Below are 17,985 nucleotides of genomic sequence, written 5' to 3'. Positions count from 1 at the left end.
AAAAAAAAAAAAAAAAAAAAAAAAAAAAAAAAAAAAGAATCTACCTCCTCACCCGGAAAGGCCCCACTGGATTTTCCATGACATGAGAAGTGACTTGAATCCCAGAGGTATCATTGGGGCTTTGGTTCCCTATCTTTGGGGATAGCTCTGTGTCTAGTGTATATGATATGATACTGTAAAAATTAATGGTTTGCAAAGAATAAAGAGATCATTAAAGAGTTCCCAATCTCCTGATGCCTTTTCCTGGCCTCTATAGGCACTGAACTGCACTCACTTTCACACACAAACACACACACACACACACACACGAGCGTACGTGCATGGGTGTGGGTGTGTATGTGTTCGTATGTGTGTGCATGTGTATATGGGTGTGTGTGCATGTGCCTGTGTGTGTGTGTGTGTGTGTGTGTGTGCAGTGAGCAGTTCCTCAGCTGCTCTTGGAACCTTCCTCTGGATCTCTTTCTTCAGCTGTCCATCCTAACTGACTTAACCAGCCCCAATTCAGCCAAACTCTGTCACTGAGGTGCGCTGTGGCCCCATCAAGGGAGGTGGGGCCTTGAACATTTTTGCATTTAGCCTTAGTGAGAGAGGTAGAGGACCGCTCAAGCACCATGAATCTTCAGGGTTCAGTTCTGTTACTCTGCCCTTGCCTTCCTGTGGTTAATTACTGTCCCATGGACTCCCTGTCTCCTGCATCTCTGGGAAATTCAAACTGAAGAGTCACTGGACTATCCTTCCCTGTTATACTCTGGGCCTCACTACAGAAGACTGTCTGCATTTTGGTTGTACTTAGGCAGATTCTTACTTCTTTTTTTTTTTTTTTAGATTTATCTATCTATTTATTATATGTAAGTACACTGTTGCTGTCCTCAGACACTCCAGAAGAGGGAGTCAGATCTCATTGCGGATGGTTGTGAGCCACCATGTGGTTGCTGGGATTTGAACTCCTGACCTTCAGAAGAGCAGTGGGGTGCTCTTACCCACTGAGCCATCTCACCAGCCCAGATTCTTACTTCTTAAGGTAACTAAGAAGGGCCAGATCAGGACATGAGGTCATCCAGGAATGCTAATAACCTGATGGCCCACCAAACAGCATGGTCACAGTTACTCAATGTTCCTGAGATGTCCAGGGGCATACACCTCTTTAGAGGAGAAAGGATGCTATATAGAGAAGCATCGAGAAAGACTGCAGGTCCCTGTATCTGTGTTTGCCTGACTCAGCAAAACCTGCAATTAACTGAATCCATTAAAGTTAGGAAGAAGAGTGGAACAAGCTTTGCTAAGTTTGGGGCAGACAGAAAAGACAGTGCACTAGAAGACTGCTGCATCCAGCTGTCTATGGAAGCTGTCTGTCCAGAGCCAGCTGCTGCCAGTCACATGCTGTGCATATTGTCTGGACTTCCTGGCTTCTCTAACAGGAAACCAATGGCCAGAGCACTTCCCAAAGTATACTAGTAAGGAGTATCAGGTCTCCTCCTATGTCAATTCTGGAGACTCCACATGTGCACACAATTGATTATCAGCCTTCCCTAGTACAAAAGTCTGCTTGAACTCCTGTGCCAACCTGTCTGCAGCTAACCATGAAAAATTTTCTCACAGGCTGTAACACCAATTCCTCATGCAGACCCCAGTGACCTTTATTGAAAGCTCCAGAGCTGGGCGTGGTGGCGCACGCCTTTAATCCCAGCACTTGGGAGGCAGAGGCAGGCGGATTTCTGAGTTCCAGGACAGCCTGGTCTACAAAGTGAGTTCCAGGACAGCCAGGACTATACAGAGAAACCCTGTCTCGAAAAAGAAAGCTCCAGAAATGTCCAGAGGATATTACTGGTGGCTTATTTATTTGTTTCCTATTGTTGTTGTCGGGTTTTTTTATTTGCTTGTTTGTTTGGTTTTGGTTTGCTTTTTACCCTCACCCCCATCCCAGAGTTTTGGTTTTTCAAGACAGGGTTTCTCTGTGTAGTCCTGGCTGTCTAGGAACAATATTTGTAGATCAGGCTGGCCTCAAACTCCGAGATCCACTGGCCTCTACCTCATAAGTGCTGGGATTAAAGGCATATACCACCACTCCCAGCTAAAGTTTTCATAAATTTTTATGTGTGTGTGTGTTTGCCTGCTTGTATATCTTTGCACCATTTACATGCCTAGTGCCCACAGAGTCCAGAAGAGGGCACTGGATTCCCCCAGAACTGGAGTTACAGCAGTTGTGAACTACCATATGGATGCCGGGAACTGAATCTTCTGGAAGAGTAGCCTTAACTGCTGAGTCATCTCTCTAGCCCTGGAAAGGTGGTTTTGTTGGTTTTGTTGGTTTTGTCGGTTTTGTTGGTTTGTTTCTCTTTAGATCCTGTGAAGATGCTCTATAACCCAGAGTCTGGAAGCTTTGCTTTTTTCTTCCTGCATCTTGTGTGTGCCAGTGTGTTTTATAGTCTCTAGGTTTGTGTTAGTTACTTTTTACTATTGTTGTGATCCTGACAAGAAGTGGCTTAGAGGGAGGAAGGGTTTGCATTGGCTCATAGTCAGGGGGATATAGATGTCATGGAGAGGAAGGTGTGGCAGTGGGGTCTCCATGAAGCTATGCTGCAGCGACCTGAGAGTCCGAGAACAGACAGGAAGTGGGACTGAGCTGTAACACCTCAAGTTCAGCCCCCAGGGTGACCTACTTCCTCCAGTAAAGCTTCACCTCCCAAAAGTTCCACAACCTTACAGAACCAGTTCCATCAGCTGGGGTCTTACTTAAATACATGAACCTGTGGGGGACATTTCACATTTCACTTTTGAACCATACAAGCTCTTAGCTTGTAACAAAACTAGAAGGGCATTGGTATCCCAAAAGGACATTATGCCTCTGATCACAACTCGGTGACCATTTCTCATTCAAGCTACCTCCTGGGGAGGATGTATTATTCCAAGGAAGGGGAATTCAAGTTTGTAGGTATTGTCCCTAAGGGCTCAGCATCTGCGGCTAGTACACACACCAAGTGCTTAAAGTCTGTACATTCTGTTAACTACTCTGTACTTCAGGATCTGTATCAGCCCTGTTAGGTTAGGGCAGAATACAATAGCAAACCACACCAGTATCCCAGGAACCTAAATGCAGGAGGTTGTTACCATCTGTACCTCCATATGACGAATAGGGCCATCCGTTTACTCAGGAGATCCAGACTCTTGTAGACTCTACACCAACACCTGCTAGAAATGGATGTGCTGGATATATGTTGGCCACGATGGCTCATACCTATCCATAGTTCCAACACAAGAGAGACAAGGGGCGGGAGTTGCAACAAGCTTTAGGCCAACCTGTCCTAAATAGTGATTTCCAGTCTAGCCAAGGCTACAAAGTTAAGGCCGTGTCTCAAGAAATTAATTAGGGCTGGTGAGATGGCTCAGTGGGTAAGAGCACCCGACTGCTCTTCCGAAGGTCCAGAGTTCTAATCCCAGCAACCACATGGTGGCTCACAACCATCCGTAACGAGATCTGGCGCCCTCTTCTGGAGTGTCTGAAGACAGCTACAGTGTACTTACATGTAATAAGTAAATAAATCTTTAAAAAAAATTAATTAATCAATTAGGTAATTGATTAAATACCTCCACAGAAATAACATTTACTTCTACTCACATTTTGTGTCTATGCTTAACTTCAAGGAAGTAGGAAGTATTGTTAGGTACGAAATGGGCCTCCAAAATGGCAGTGTTGTTGTCAATGTCCAAATGACAGACTAGGCTCAGTTCAGGCTGGACTCTGAGTAAAGAGGAAAATTGCTACCTACACTCAGCATTGCTCAGGAGTCTTGTGAAGTGGGTTTCTGTTTGTTAGGAAAGCAATTACTTCCCTTAGCTGCTCCCTTCAGCCAACTCCAGCAAGGGCATCTAATCCCTGATTAACTCAAGCCAGTAACAAAGTTCCAGGTTATTCCAGCATTCACACGCACACACACACACACACACACACACACACACACACACACTGACCCTACCTGCTCTCCTTAAAATTGGCAAGGTTCTGCAGACACACAGGGTTTTAAAATAATAAAAATAAATCTTAAAAAAAAAAGAAAAGTTTGGGCTGGTGAGATGGCTTAGTGGTTAAGAACACTGACTGCTTTTCCGAAGTTAAAATTCCAGCAACCACATGGTGGCTCACAACCATCTGTAATGAGATCCTCTTCTGGTGTGTCTGAAGACAGCTACAGTGTACTTATATATAATAATAAATAAATATTTTAAAAATGGCAGGACTCTCTCATTTCTGCTGTCTTCCCTGCCCCATAAAAGAATCTGGCAGTTTGATTACCCAATAAACCTTTCTTTCTACCCAGTGAGTAGTTTAGTCCAGGGTTTTCACTGTACCCTTGTTTACAAGACCACTTACTAGGAGTAGAAAAAGCACTGGAGGGTTTGTCTGAATGACAGGCACAATAAGGCATGACCCCATTATGTGACCTACAACAAAGTCCACCCCAGGGTCCTGGTCTTTGCCACTCCCTGTTCTTAGAAGTTATTCTAGTTGCCTTTCTGCTGCTATGATAAAACATTCTGGCCAAAAGCAATTTAGGGAAGAAAGGGGTTTATTTGGTTTACACTTCCAGGCTACAATCTATCATCTAGAGAAGTCAGGGCAGGAGCCATAGCAGAAACCATGGAGAAATGATGCTTGCTGACATCATTCTCAAGATTCATGATTAAAAACAATAGCTTTTAGGGGGGGCGGGAGGGTGGTTTTTGAGACAAGGTGTCTCTAGCTGTCCTAGAACTCACTCTGCAGACCAGATTGGCTGCCTCAAACTCAGATTCACCTGCCCCTGCTTGAGAATAGGGATTAAAGTATGAACCACCACTGACTCGATTTAGCTAGCTTTCTTATACAGCCTAGGACCACCACCTGCTCAGGGACGAGTGCTGCTCACAGTGGATTGGGTCCTTACACATCAATCAACAATCAAAAGAATCTCCCATAGACATACCTGTAGGTCAACTAGATTCAGGCAATTCCTCAATGAAGGCTTTCTTCCCAGATGACGCTTGGCTATGTCAAGTTGACAATTAAAGCTAAGTAAGACAAAAGGAGATTGCATTCTCTACATCTGTGTATACATTCCACACTGTCTCAGCATCCTGGCTGCTGTTCTTCCCATTGCGTAACTGTGTATGATCTCTTTTCTAGCCTTTGGTGCTGATCTCAGCCTTCTGGTCCCAGGTCACAGAAACCTGAGGGAAAAGTATTTTTCTTGTAGGCCATGCCTGGAGCCCTTCAAAGCAAAGTTAGGCCTTTTATAACCACTGTGTAATGGGAGATACTTAGAGACTCAGAGTCCCCCACTTGGAAGTAGAGGACAGATTCCAAGGCTGTGTCCAACAGTGGGTGCTAAGGCTGAAGTGACCTTGCCAAACCTATCTATCATGGCAAGTAATGAGATCCTAAAAGAAGGTCGGGGAGCCGGAAACATGAGAATGAATACTGGCAGAGCAGACTGCAGACAGAAACTCTAGCCATCCCCCAGGGTCACACCTTAGGATTCTCTATGGAGCTGTGTAAGGCCAAAGTAATACTTAAGGATTATTTGTAAAATCACCAGTCAGTTTTTCCACTGAGGCAACTTTTCCAGCATTTTAGCTGCTTCTATTGGTGATAGGTAGGTAAAGAGGTGATATGAGTAGATAGATGATAGACACTAGGTAGAGGATAGATGGATTATAAATAGATAAACACAATAGATATGTATTACATAAATACATAGATGATAGATACATAAATGATTGTTAGATCAATAGATAGGTGATTTATTGATAAATGATAGATGATACATAGATAAATGAAAAGTATATAGAAAATAGATAATAAATGGTACATAGATGATAGATACATAGATATATTTGTATATTAATAACATGTTTATATATTTACTGTTGCACTTGTCTTAGTTTTAAGGCACATAATTTATATGTTGCCTTTCAGCAATGAACTATGGAAAATCAGCTCCTAAGCCACTCACAACACACTTACTGCCTCTCTATGTCTCCATGTGGATTCTCCTAAACTTTGTTAAGTTCAATAAGCACAAGATTTCGAGATGTAAACACTGCTACAGAGCACAATGATGAAGAACTCTGGACCTAGATACTTCATGTTGCATTTTGAAGGATGTCCATGCAGAGGTGCCACATACTGGACACCAGAAGCTATGGAGTCTAATCATCCAAGGCAGGACAGACTGAGCTGGAGAGATTATCCTGAGTTGCTGAGGGGCGTGGTCAGCAGCATCACAAGACTCCTTTCCAGAGAAAGGTAGAACCAGTCAAGGGCTATGAAGACAGGTAGATAAAGAGATAGTATCAGAAAGAGATAAATCACTGTATTTCTGACCTTGAAGATGGGGGAAGCGGGTCCAAGCTGAGGACTAAGAGATCATCCCTAGAGCAGCAGTTCTCAACTTGTGGGTCATGACTCTTTTGGGGGTGGAACCACCCTTTCACAGAGGTTATCTAAGACCACCAAAAAACCACAGACATTTACATTATGATTTATAACAGTAGTAAATCTACCATTATGAAGTAGCAATGAAAATAATCTTGTGGTTGGGGGCTGGAGAGATGGCTCAGTGGTTAAGAGCACCGACTGCTCTTCCAAAGGTCCTGAGTTCAAATCCCAGCAACCACATGGTGGCTCACAAACATCCGTAATGAGATCTGACGCCCTCTTCTGGTGCATCTGAAGACAGCTAAGGTGTACTTAGATATAATAATAAATAAATCTTTTAAAAAATTAATTTTGTGGTTGGGCATCACTACAACATGAGCGACTGTATTAAGGGTCACCACCCTGAGAAGGTTGAGAACCACTGCTCTAGAGGAAAGAACCAACTGAGTTCTCCGTGAGAGCCTCTAGAAGATGCTCAGATCTGCCAGTGCCTTCACTTTAGCACTTGGAACATTCCAGAAGTGGAAGATGTAGCTCAGTGTATGAATGCTCAGAATGTATGAAGCCTTCAGTCCCGACACTAAACTAAGCAACGCCAAAAATTCACTGTGGCTTTCTGCCTCTTAGACCTATCCATGCATGTTGTTTTAAGGAATTCAGTGTAGCAAGAAGGAACTGGTACACTGAGGGCTCTCTGGCAGGGGTACACCTCTGTGCTAAAGATTCCTTTCTTGCAAAATAAGCTGTTGATAGAAGCAATCGATGAGTTAATGAGTTCAACACTTAGAACAGAAGGACAGGTGAGGGGCTCGTGCTGTAGTTCCAGCACTCGGGCAGAGCAGGAGGATCACAACAGGCTGAAGGCCAGCCTCATCTATATGACGAGTTGCAGACCAGCCATATAGAGAGAACCTCCTACCTGAGAGATGAAGCAAAATACTTGGCCCTTGAGCGATTGCTCAGTGATTATGAGGACTGGCTGCTCTTCTAGAGGACCTAGGTTTGATTCCACACACCTCTATGGCAGCTTACAACCTTCTATAATTCCAATCCTAGGGTATCTAACACCCTCTTCTGTCCTCTAAGGACACACACATTGCACACACATACAGGCACACACAACACAATGATGCACATACAATAAAAATGGTTAAATATTTTTAAAAGAAAGGTAGTGTCTCTCTATCCTGATTCTTCCCAGGGTCACACATCACACTATACAGAGAATTAAAGATATAGTCAACATGATGGCATATATAAAGGGGTCCATGAATGACAGGTAACTTCCCAAAACCCAGTTTGTCTATGAATGTCTTTATGAATCCCACCCCCCTGCTACACTGAACAAGTGGCTGGACCTAGATGTGTAGCTCAGAAGAATCAACCCTGAGTTTTAAAAGTATTCCCCCCACTAGCTTCTGTCTTCCTGTTTCGGCTTTAGAAAGTGTGGTGTGGTTTTCTTCTGATTCCTGATTTATTTTATTGATCTTTTAAAAAAGAGAGTCCTGCTGTATTGCCCTGGTTAGCTTTGAAACTCAGTAATGACACTTGCCACTGCTGTGGTGGGCTGAGATTACAGGCTGCAATGCCCAGCCTGGTTTATTTTTTGTGTGTATGTATTTGTGTGGGTGTATGCACATATATGCAGGTATGCGTTCACATGTTGAGGCTGTAGACTGACTTCAGGTGTCTTTCTCCGTCTCTCTCCATTTTTTTTTTTTTTTTTTTTTTTTTTTTTGAGATAGTGCCTCTAACCAAATCTGGAGTTCACTGGCTCAGGTAGACTGACTGGCCAGCCAGTTCCAGGGTTCCTCCTGTTCCTTCCTCCCAAGGGCTGGGGTTAGAGGTGCACACTGCCATGCCTGGCTTTTTACACAGGGGCTAGGGATCTGAACTCAGGTCCTCAATGCATAGCAAGCACTTTATGGAGGAAACCATTTCCCCGGCCTTCCTGATTCATCTGTATGCGACTGTTTCCTATCTGGAAGTTTATTGGATCTTTGTCTACTGCTTTATGGAGCCTTGGCTTGAGTTGGAGCAATGAAGACTCTGACTCCTCTTGCCTCCAAACAAATAGGAAGTGCTCCCCTTTAGTGGCCTAATCCTCCTCCTTTAGAGATTTTAAATCCCAACATACCAGTGAAAAATCTTTGCCCAGTTTCATGATAAGCACAGTTAAACCTGAAGGCAGTCACACATTCTGTCCTCTTAGGGCACGGGTCATCTGCTCGGGAGCCTTAGACACCGGAGCTGTCACTGGGTTTATCGTCCATTTCTCCATGCCTCTTGCTTTGTGTGTAATTTCATCAGTGTGATATCTGAATCCATTCCTTCTCTGTGGGAACACAGAGTGCCTCCAGCTGCAGGACCTGCCTCAGCCTGGCTGCTCCTGGGTTATACACTACTCATTCTGTGGCTGTGAAGATGTCATGAGAGAATCCAGATTTTGTGCTCAAAGTCATATCTGGCTTGTAGTTAAAACTGATCAAGTATTGATCGTTACTAATATAGGCCTTCTCCACTCAAAATGTTTTGTTTTTGTTGTTTTACCCAATGAGACACCGTCTCACTAGGTAGCCTAGGTAGACATGTGCCACCATACTGGGCTACGTGTTGAGTTCATTTTAATAAGGAACTTGGGTTATTTCACTACAAGATATAGCTTCATTATCATTCTACCTTCCCTTATCAGAAACTACTTTCTCTCTCTCTCTCTCTCTCTCTCTCTCTCTCTCTCTCTCTCTCTCTCCAACTGTTAGGGTAAAATACTGCTCCAGATTTTGAGGAGTTCTTCAACTTCTAAGAACTGTTTGGTGTTTTCTGAATACTTCTCATTTGAGAATTTCATTTGTTATATAAAATATTATCTCACTTTTTATGTTTTTATGTTGGAAACAGTACCTCATCTTGCTGTACAAACCAGGCTGGCTTTGAACTTGTGATTCTCCTACCACGAGCTTTCCAGTGCTGGGATTACAGGTGTGAACCACCATGGCTAGGTTGTCACCATTTGTCTCTGTCTCCACTGAACTCATTTTTGTCTGTTTATCTGTGTTTACCTTTGTTTTTTTTTTAAAAAAAAGATTTATTTTATGTATGTGAGTACACTGAGCCTTCATGTGGTTGTTGGGAATTGAATTTTTAGGACCTCTGCTTGCAGTCCCGCTCTCTCCAGGGTCAACTCCGATCGCTCAGTTCCCGATCGCTCCAGTCCAAAGATTTATTTATTATACATAAGTACAATGTAGCTTACGTCAGACGCACCAGAAGAAGGTGTCAGATCTCATTATGGGTGGTTGTGAGCCTTGTGAGCCACCAAGTGGTTGGTGGGATTTGAACTCAGTACCTTCGGAAGAGCAGTCAGCTCTCTTACCCGCTGAGCCATCTCGCCAGCCCCATATCCTTGTCTTTTTGTTGGTTGTCTTTCCTCAATTATCTGGCTATCATTAACTGTGTATATCAAAGAATAAGGTGGCTTCCTCTTTTCAGCCAGTGCTGAGCGATGGGCGTCTCTAGGGACAACTGGCACAAGCGCCGCAAAACCCGGGGTAAGAGAAAATGCTACCACAAGAAGTGGAAGTATGAGCTGGGACAGCCTGCTGCCAACACTAAGACTAGTTAGTCCTCGCTGCATACACACAGTCTGAGTTCGAGAAGGCAATAAGAAGCACCGTGCCCTGAGATTTGATGTGGGGAACTTTTCCTGGGGCTCTCAGTGTTGTACTCACAAAACAAGGATCATTGATGTTGTCTACAATACGTCCAGTATCGAGCTTGTCCACACCAAGACCCTGGTGAAGAACAGCATTGTGCTTATTGACAGCACATGGTACCGGAAGCGAGTCCCACTATGCACTGCCCCTGGGCTGCAAAAAGGGGGCCAAGTGGACTCCTGAAGAGGAAGAGATTTTAAACAAAAACGATCAAAGAAAATTCAAAAGAAATACGACGAAAGGAAAAAGAATGCCAATATCAGCAGTCTCCTGGAGGAGCAGTTCCAGCAGGGCAAGCTTCTCGCCCTCATTGCCTCAAGACCAGGCCAGTGTGGCAGAGCGGATACGTGCTCAAAGGCAAGGGGCTGGAGCTCTATCTGCGGAAGATCAAAGCCCGGAAAGGCAAAGAAACCGTCATTCAGAACACGTGTAATACATTTGCTGTTCTATAAAAAAGAAAGAGCCGGGCGTGGTGGCGTACGCCTTTAATCCCAGCACTTGGGAGGCAGAGGCAGCTGAATTTCTGAGTTCGAGGCCAGCCTGGTCTACAGAGTGAGTTCCAGGACAGCCAGGGCTACACAGAGAAACCCTGTTGAAAGAAAGAAAGAAAGAAAGAAAGAAAGAAAGAAAGAAAGAAAGAAAGAAAGAAAGAAAGAAAGAAAGAAAGAAAGGGAAGAAAAAGGTACTAAGGACTGTGGCATAGTTCATTAGCAGAGCACCTTCTTAGCATGCATGAACCTGGATTTTAATCTCTAACACTGAAAACAACAACAAAACCCAGGCCTTATAAAAGGAAGTTTCTTGGGAGGGGATAGGGGATTTTCAGAGGGGAAACCAGAAAAGGGGATAACATTTGAAATGAAATGTAAATAAAGAAAATATCTAATAAAAAAGAAAAAAAAAAGAAAAAGAAAGTCTCTGTAAAGGTGATTGCTGACCCACTGACCTCTCTGTGGGGAATAAGGTAGCACCCATATATTTACTGGAAAGCTCCAAATACCTGCACTGCCAAGTCTTTTATGTTGGATTAGTCGGTGCCTCTAGGGAAAGACTCAGGGGGTAGAATCATGACTGCCTAGACTTGTCAGTGGTGGGTGAGTGACTCGTGGAACATCAAGAAAAAGTGTGATAGGGGTTAGAGAGATGGCTTAGTGGCTAAGAATGCTTGCTGCTCTTATAGAGGTCCCGGGTTTGGTTTCTAACACACACACACACACACCCTGTGTGGCTCACAACCAAGTGTAACTCTAGTTCCTCTAGTTCTAGGGAGTGATGCCTTTTTCCTGGCCTTAAGGACACCTGGATGCATGCGGATCCCCTGGATGTGCCCAGTTCATTACTCAAGCATATATAATTTTAAAAGAAAAATAAATCTTTATATTTTTAAGTATATTTAAAAATTCACTAGGATTGACAACCTGAGTTGTAGTAGTCCTTCTGTTTTGAACATGCATAAGTAGAAAAAAACAAAGCCAATGGCCTCTCCCTGGGAACACACTACAGAGCCACCTGTTCTTAAAGATGGACTGCAAGGCCCCATTGTAGCCGCAGTGCTCCCAGTGGGTATCTGTCAGCGTCTTCATTTGACCTCTCAAATTGATTTGATTTTCTTCCAGGAACCTTGCTGGATTGTGCAGCCCAATGCCACCCTCCGTGTGTGTGTGTGTGTGTGTGTGTGTGTACTCTTGTGTTTGTGTGTTCCTATAATCCAGAGAGATTCTGGATTCTCCACTATAGTTTGAGTCTTCATCTGGCTCAGCTATAGCACTCCTGGGTACTGTCCCCAAGAACTCCAATTCATCCTGTCACAGAGACACTTGCCACATCAATGCTCATTGAGGCACTATTCACCATAGCTAAGCTATGGAAACAGTCTAGATGTCCAACAATAGAGAAACAGATTAAGCAAATGTAATATTTATACACAATGGATTCCCACCCCAAGCCCCCACTGTAAATGAGAATGAAATTGTGTCATGTGTAAGAACATGGACAAAATGGGAGATCATCATATTAAACAAATTAGGTCAATCACAGGAAGACAATACCATATGCTTCCTTTCATATGTGGTACCTAGATTTTTATATAAACATATAAAGTCATGTAAATATGTAGGCCATGAAAATAGATGCAAAACTATCTAGAGACACAGGGGACAATCTAGAGAGAGAACTGATGAGAAAGAAGGCAGGGGGGGGACTATGCCGAACATACAATCCATGCCTGTAAGAAAATATTCTTTTTTTTTTTTTTAGATTTATTTATTTATTATATGTAAGTACACTGTAGCTGTCTTCAGACACTCCAGAAGAGGGCGCCAGATCTCGTTACGGATGGTTGTGAGCCACCATGTGGTTGCTGGGATTAGAACTCTGGACCTTCGGAAGAGCAGTCGGGTGCTCTTACCCACTGAGCCATCTCACCAGCCCCCAAGAAAATATTCTTGTGTAGCACAGTATTATGTACAATGAATAGATATAGTGAAAAAGTTTTAGTTTTTCACCAGGCTGTCAAATGGACCCTACTAGAAATGTTCAATAATTCTTCTTCTTCTTCTTCTTCTTCTTCTTCTTCTTCTTCTTCTTCTTCTTCTTCTTCTTCTTCTTCTTCTTCTTCTTCTTCTTCTTCTTCTTCTTTTCCCAACATCCAATGCTTTTTTTATTAACAGTAAGATCCAGGGTTAGTTTTTGTAGCCTCGACTGGTCCTTCGGCCTCTGGCGCGCTCAAGCTTCTGGCCCTTGGAACGGACATAGGGTTTGGTATGGCTGTGTGGGGTTCCTGGGGCCTTGCCAAAATGTCGGTACAACTCTCGGCCCTTCCGAGGACCAGACAGAAGCACAGTGCCCCGGCCCTTGGGAGACTCCAGGGCCAGCTGGTCAAAGGTGTGGATCTTACCTCCAGCCTTGAGGATGCGACTCTGGGCCCCGTTGCTCACCCGCAGGGCACACACCTTCAGCTTGGGAATTTCCAGAATCCGCACAGCAGTCTTGTTCTCCCGGCCAGGAAGCTTCATCTTTCGGATCATGCGGGACGGGGACAGATGTGGCCGGTTGGTTCGGCTCATGAACAACCTCTTCAGCACAACCTGATTGAAGGTGGAGTTGGTCCGTCTGGCCAGAAACCTGTACAGCTTGACAAGCAGCCGCAGGTAGATGTCCTGGCTCTTGGGCTCCTTGCGCCGAAGCTTTCGGTCCTTGTTGTGGCGAATGTCAACACCCATGATGGCGCCTCCTGCTCGGCCAGGTCGGGAAAGAAAATGTTCAATTCTTACAGAGGAAGAAAAGCTCTGTCTCCACAGCAGGCTTCCCACGACCCCCTGCTTCTTCCTGGGATGCTTGTAGATACCGCTAAGAAAGGAGGGCTTGGTCTGAGACTCCTTGGGTCCACACAATCAGAAATACTTCTTAAACATTAAAGGCATGCTCAACAGGAGGAAAAAAAAAAAAAAGATAAACCAGCCAGACAGGATGCTACAGTTTTTTAATTTCAGCGCTCAGAGTTCTGAGGCAGAAGAATTGTGAGTTTGAGGACAACCTGGGGTGTATAGTTAGGGTCTGTCTCAAAAGCTGAGAAAAGGGAGGGAGCAAAGGAAGAATGGCAGGGTAGATCAGGACTACCCACAGAGAAAGTATGTGCACATTATGTATCTGAAAAAGAAGTATTATCGGCTAGGGAGATGGCTCAGTGGTTAAGAGCACTGACTGTTCTTCCAAAGGTCCTGAGTTCAAATCCCAGCAACCACATGGTGGCTCACAACCACCCATAGTGAGATCTGACTCCCTCTTCTGGAGTGTCTGATAACAGCTGCAGTATACTTACATATAAGAAATAAATCTTAAAAAAACAAAACAAACAAACAAAAACCTATCTGGGCACAGTGGCAGACACTTTTAATTCCAACACTGATAAGGCAAAGGCAGGTGGATCTCTAAGTTCAAGGCTAGACTGGCCTACAGAATGAATGCCAGGACAGCTGGGGCTACAGGAAGAAATTCTGTTTTGAAAAACAAAACAAAATTAATTTTTATGAGTTGGAATAACCTGATTCCAAAGGTTCGAGGACAGCCTGTTCTACAGAGTGAGCTCCAGGACAGCTAGGGCTACTCAGAGAAACCCTATCTCGAAAAACAAACAAACAAACAAACAAACAAACAAACAAACACAAAGCTACAAAGCTAGCAAAGGATTTGCAATAAGAATGTCCATCACAGATATGAGCAGTGCATCCATCCAGCATTGGGGTATTAGTAAGTCTTAAAGGGGAGTGACACACTGATACATGAACCTGGAAGACTCTATTACAAAAAGAACAAAAGGACAAGTCCTGTGTGGTTTCACTTTTATGAGACTCTCCCATAGTACTTACGTTTACAGACACAAAAAGTAGAATTGAGACAGCAAGCATAACGCTAGCTTAGTAACCCGAGACCTTGGGCTATGCACCCCCCCCTCTTCTAACCTGCACCTAGCAACCTAGGGTCTTCACCTGCGTCGCTCTGCAGGTGCACTCTCACGCAGGTTACTCACACAGGGAAATAAGGAGTCAGTCATTCCTCACTAGCAGCCCTTGAAAGCGCCCTCTTTTGAGGTCAGTTTCCATCCAGAACATTCGTTAGTACAGGAGATAGGGGCTGATCCTGCATTAGTTTGGGGTATATTTTAAATAAGGGAACTATATTGTGAGTGAACTTTTAAGAGAAAATCCCTTGTGATGGCTCAACTTGGTTGTCAACCTGACTGCATCTGCAATCAACTAAAGTCCAAACCCCTGTGAAGAATTTTTTTCTCATTTGGGTTGTTGTTGCTTTTATTTTTTGGTGTTCTTTTTTTTTCCCCCCCCCAAGGCAGGGTTTTTCTATGTAGCCCTGGCTGTCCTGGAACTCACTCTGTAGACCAGGCTGGCCTCAGAGGTCTGCCTGCCTCTGCCTCCCAAGTGCTGGGATTAAAGGCATGTGCCACCACTGCCCCATATGAGGGATTTTCTTAATCAGATTATTTGAATCAGAAAGACTAACCCTAAATATGGGCCATACCTTCTAGTGGCAGCCCAGATGAAAGGACAGAGAGTAAGTAAGCCCCTTTTGCCTGTTTGCCCTCACTCTTACTGACATGATCTATCCTGGTGCTGTATTATTCCTTCATCAGCATCAGAAACAGTTTCTTTGGGGTTCCAACACAGAATGATAACCGGTGGCTCTCCAGGAATCCTCTAGGACTCCTGCACTGGATTTGGACTGATGAGACATCCAGCTTTGTGGATTGAACAAATACCTGCTGATTCTTGTCCTCTCCAGTGTAAGACAGTCATTGTCAGGCTACCTGGACCACATCCTATAAACCAGTCTATTAAGTATCTACACACACACACACACACACACACACACACACATACACACTCACCATAGATTCATTCTATTAGTTCTGTTCCTTTAGAGAATCTTAATACACACCTATTTACCTTCTTGCTTTGTGTGTGTGTGGTTTTTTTTCTTTTGTTTTTTTGGGACAGGGTTTCTCTGCCTTGGCTGTCCTGGAACTCACTCTGTAGACCAGGTTGGTCTCGAACTCAGAAATCTGCCTGCCTCTGCCTCCCGAGTGCTGGGATTGAAGGCGTGCGCCACTACGCCCGGCCCTATTTACCTTCTTATGCTTATGCATAGCTAGGCATGCAATTAAAGTCAGATGCCTTGTAGGAAAGACTATATGCATTAAGGAAATGCATATATAATTCAAGCCTCTTGGTCAAAACAGAGATCTTCACATTTTATATTCTTGAATAACTAGCTCTTTCTCCTTCTTGACCCCATAAAGGAAGGTTGAGGGCAATATCCTTGTGTACCCTAACTCAAGGAACTTACTGCTCATGCAATATATCTGTTCAGTCTCTTTGCTTTTTGAATAAAGTATCTTTGGCTCTTGGCAATGTATGTATGATTTCTTCACCAAGTCCACTCAGTCAGTCAACAGGCTCTCCAGCTTGGAAGTGAGGATTAAAAAGAGAGAAGACAGCTAGACAACATTGTAGCATGACCCCAGTCAATTCTGAGACTGAAGACAAATTTAATTTTCCAAATCCCCTTTTTATACAATTTTAATTACATGCAAGTATTAAGGGTGAGCAGTACAATAAGGAACTAACAAGGCAGTAAGCAAAGTCCTGTGATTGCTCTCATGACAGTTGTTTAAAAGGGCTTGTCATAATGACCAAAATACTTGAGCCCAAGTCCTTGTCCAAGCCCAAAATCTTGCCTGATGCCAACTTCTTTTGTTCCACCCTAAGATTAAAATTCCTACCTTACCCCACTTCCCTATTATAGCCTAAAGTTAGATTCTTGCCGAAACTTACTTCCTTATCATGGCCTAATGTCAGATTCCTGCCTGAAGCCCATTTCCTTGTCCTTGGCCAATGTCAGATTCCTGCCAAGTGGCACACTACAAGGCTCTGCACAAGTTCTCAGTTCTTTGAATAAGACAGGAAGAACCTGGAAACACCCAATCCTGATACTAAGTAACAGACTTGTGATTGACAGGAGCTAGTAGGAGACAATGGTGAGAAATTACTATTTAATGGTTCAGAAGTTTAGTCAGAGCTGATGAAAACATTTTTCGATGACTGTAATGTTTGCTGAGCAATATGAGCACCAAATCTCACTGAACAGCCAGCAAATCTCACTGAGCACTGAGTTAAGATGGGGGCCCAGGATGATAGTGATAGAACCTAGTGGGGAAACCCCCACTCAATTCCCAATCTGGCATGCACCCAAAGAATCACGAAAAGGCCTTGATGTAATTACATGAGGTCGTTTAATGACGGAGCTCCAGACCGACATGCATCCCACACAGGAGATAACAGATGTCGGCCACGAGGCTCGAAAGCTAGGGGTTTTTATAGGGTAAGGGGCTTAGGGGTGGAGAATTCAGCATAGCAACACACTATTGGCTTATTCAAACATCAGCAGAAAAATTACATGTACGTGCAGGGTGTCAGAGTTCTGTGAGTTGTTGACTCAGTTCAGATGGCCCTGTTATGTCCTCACATTCCTCTTTATCTTATGGTCAAGCTGTCCCCAGGAATGTTTTAACTATGGGACATACCCGGGTTTTTTTTTTTTTTTTCTTTATTCTCAGCCCCAGGCAGCCTCTAGGCTCACAAACAACCAGCAATTTCTGAGTACTTTATATGACTTACGGGTCTTGAAATTTCATCTTTCCTTCAATAGCACATGTCTTCAGTCCCAACAATGCAAGAGGCAGAAGCAGGCAGATTTCTGTGAGTTCAAGACCAGCATAGTCTACAGAGTGATTTACAGGTCAGCCAGGGTTATATAGAGAGACCCTGTCTCATAAAAATAGTTAGACAGTAGGAGCTGGAGAGGTGTTTTGCCAATTAAGAACAAATACTGCCTTTGAAGAAGATGAGAGTTCAGTTCCCAGAATCCATGTCTGGAGGCTCAGAACAGCTTCTAACTCCAGCTCTCGAGAATCTGATGCACTCTTCTAGCCTCCATAGGCAACATACCCACATGTACATAAACACACACACACACACAGATGTGCGCGCATACAATTAAAAATTAATCTTTGAAAAGGGAGCTAAGATAGTAGTTTTCATGCACCCATGAAAATAGAGGGCCATCCTAGGGGACCTAGTCTAGTTTGCTTCCTACTGCTGCTGTGACCAAAACCAATTTAGGTCTGACCCTAGAGGGTTTGCCCGTATGGCTGCTGTATCATATGTGCATAAGTAGGGGTCAGAGAGGAGAGGACTGCCTGTGCTCAGTGTTCTGACGTGTGACCATCTGAATGCTTAGTAGCCTAACACTCCATGCAAAAGCAAGCCTGAGACTGTAGGTTTA

General features: G+C 43.9%; 1 non-coding gene and 2 pseudogenes across 1 annotated transcript; 2 read left to right on the top strand and 1 right to left on the bottom strand.

Annotated features, from left to right (window-relative positions):
• The first annotated feature begins 9,917 nt into the window (after positions 1-9,917).
• On the top strand, positions 9,918-10,580 carry LOC110295672 (annotated as a pseudogene).
• A 2,229-nt stretch (positions 10,581-12,809) lies between these two features.
• On the bottom strand, positions 12,810-13,369 carry LOC110296718 (annotated as a pseudogene).
• Positions 13,370-17,823: 4,454 nt separating this feature from the next.
• LOC115031402 lies at positions 17,824-17,952 on the top strand. The gene has a single exon (XR_003837042.1). It is a non-coding gene; the product is annotated as a small nucleolar RNA SNORA17 (small nucleolar RNA).
• Positions 17,953-17,985: the final 33 nt, after the last annotated feature.

The sequence above is a fragment of the Mus caroli genome, chromosome 6, assembly GCF_900094665.2.
Source record: "Mus caroli chromosome 6, CAROLI_EIJ_v1.1, whole genome shotgun sequence".
In the NCBI taxonomy this organism is placed as follows: domain Eukaryota; kingdom Metazoa; phylum Chordata; class Mammalia; order Rodentia; family Muridae; genus Mus; species Mus caroli.
Note: the sequence above shows the minus strand (reverse complement) of the source record. Positions and strands in the feature narration are given on the sequence as shown.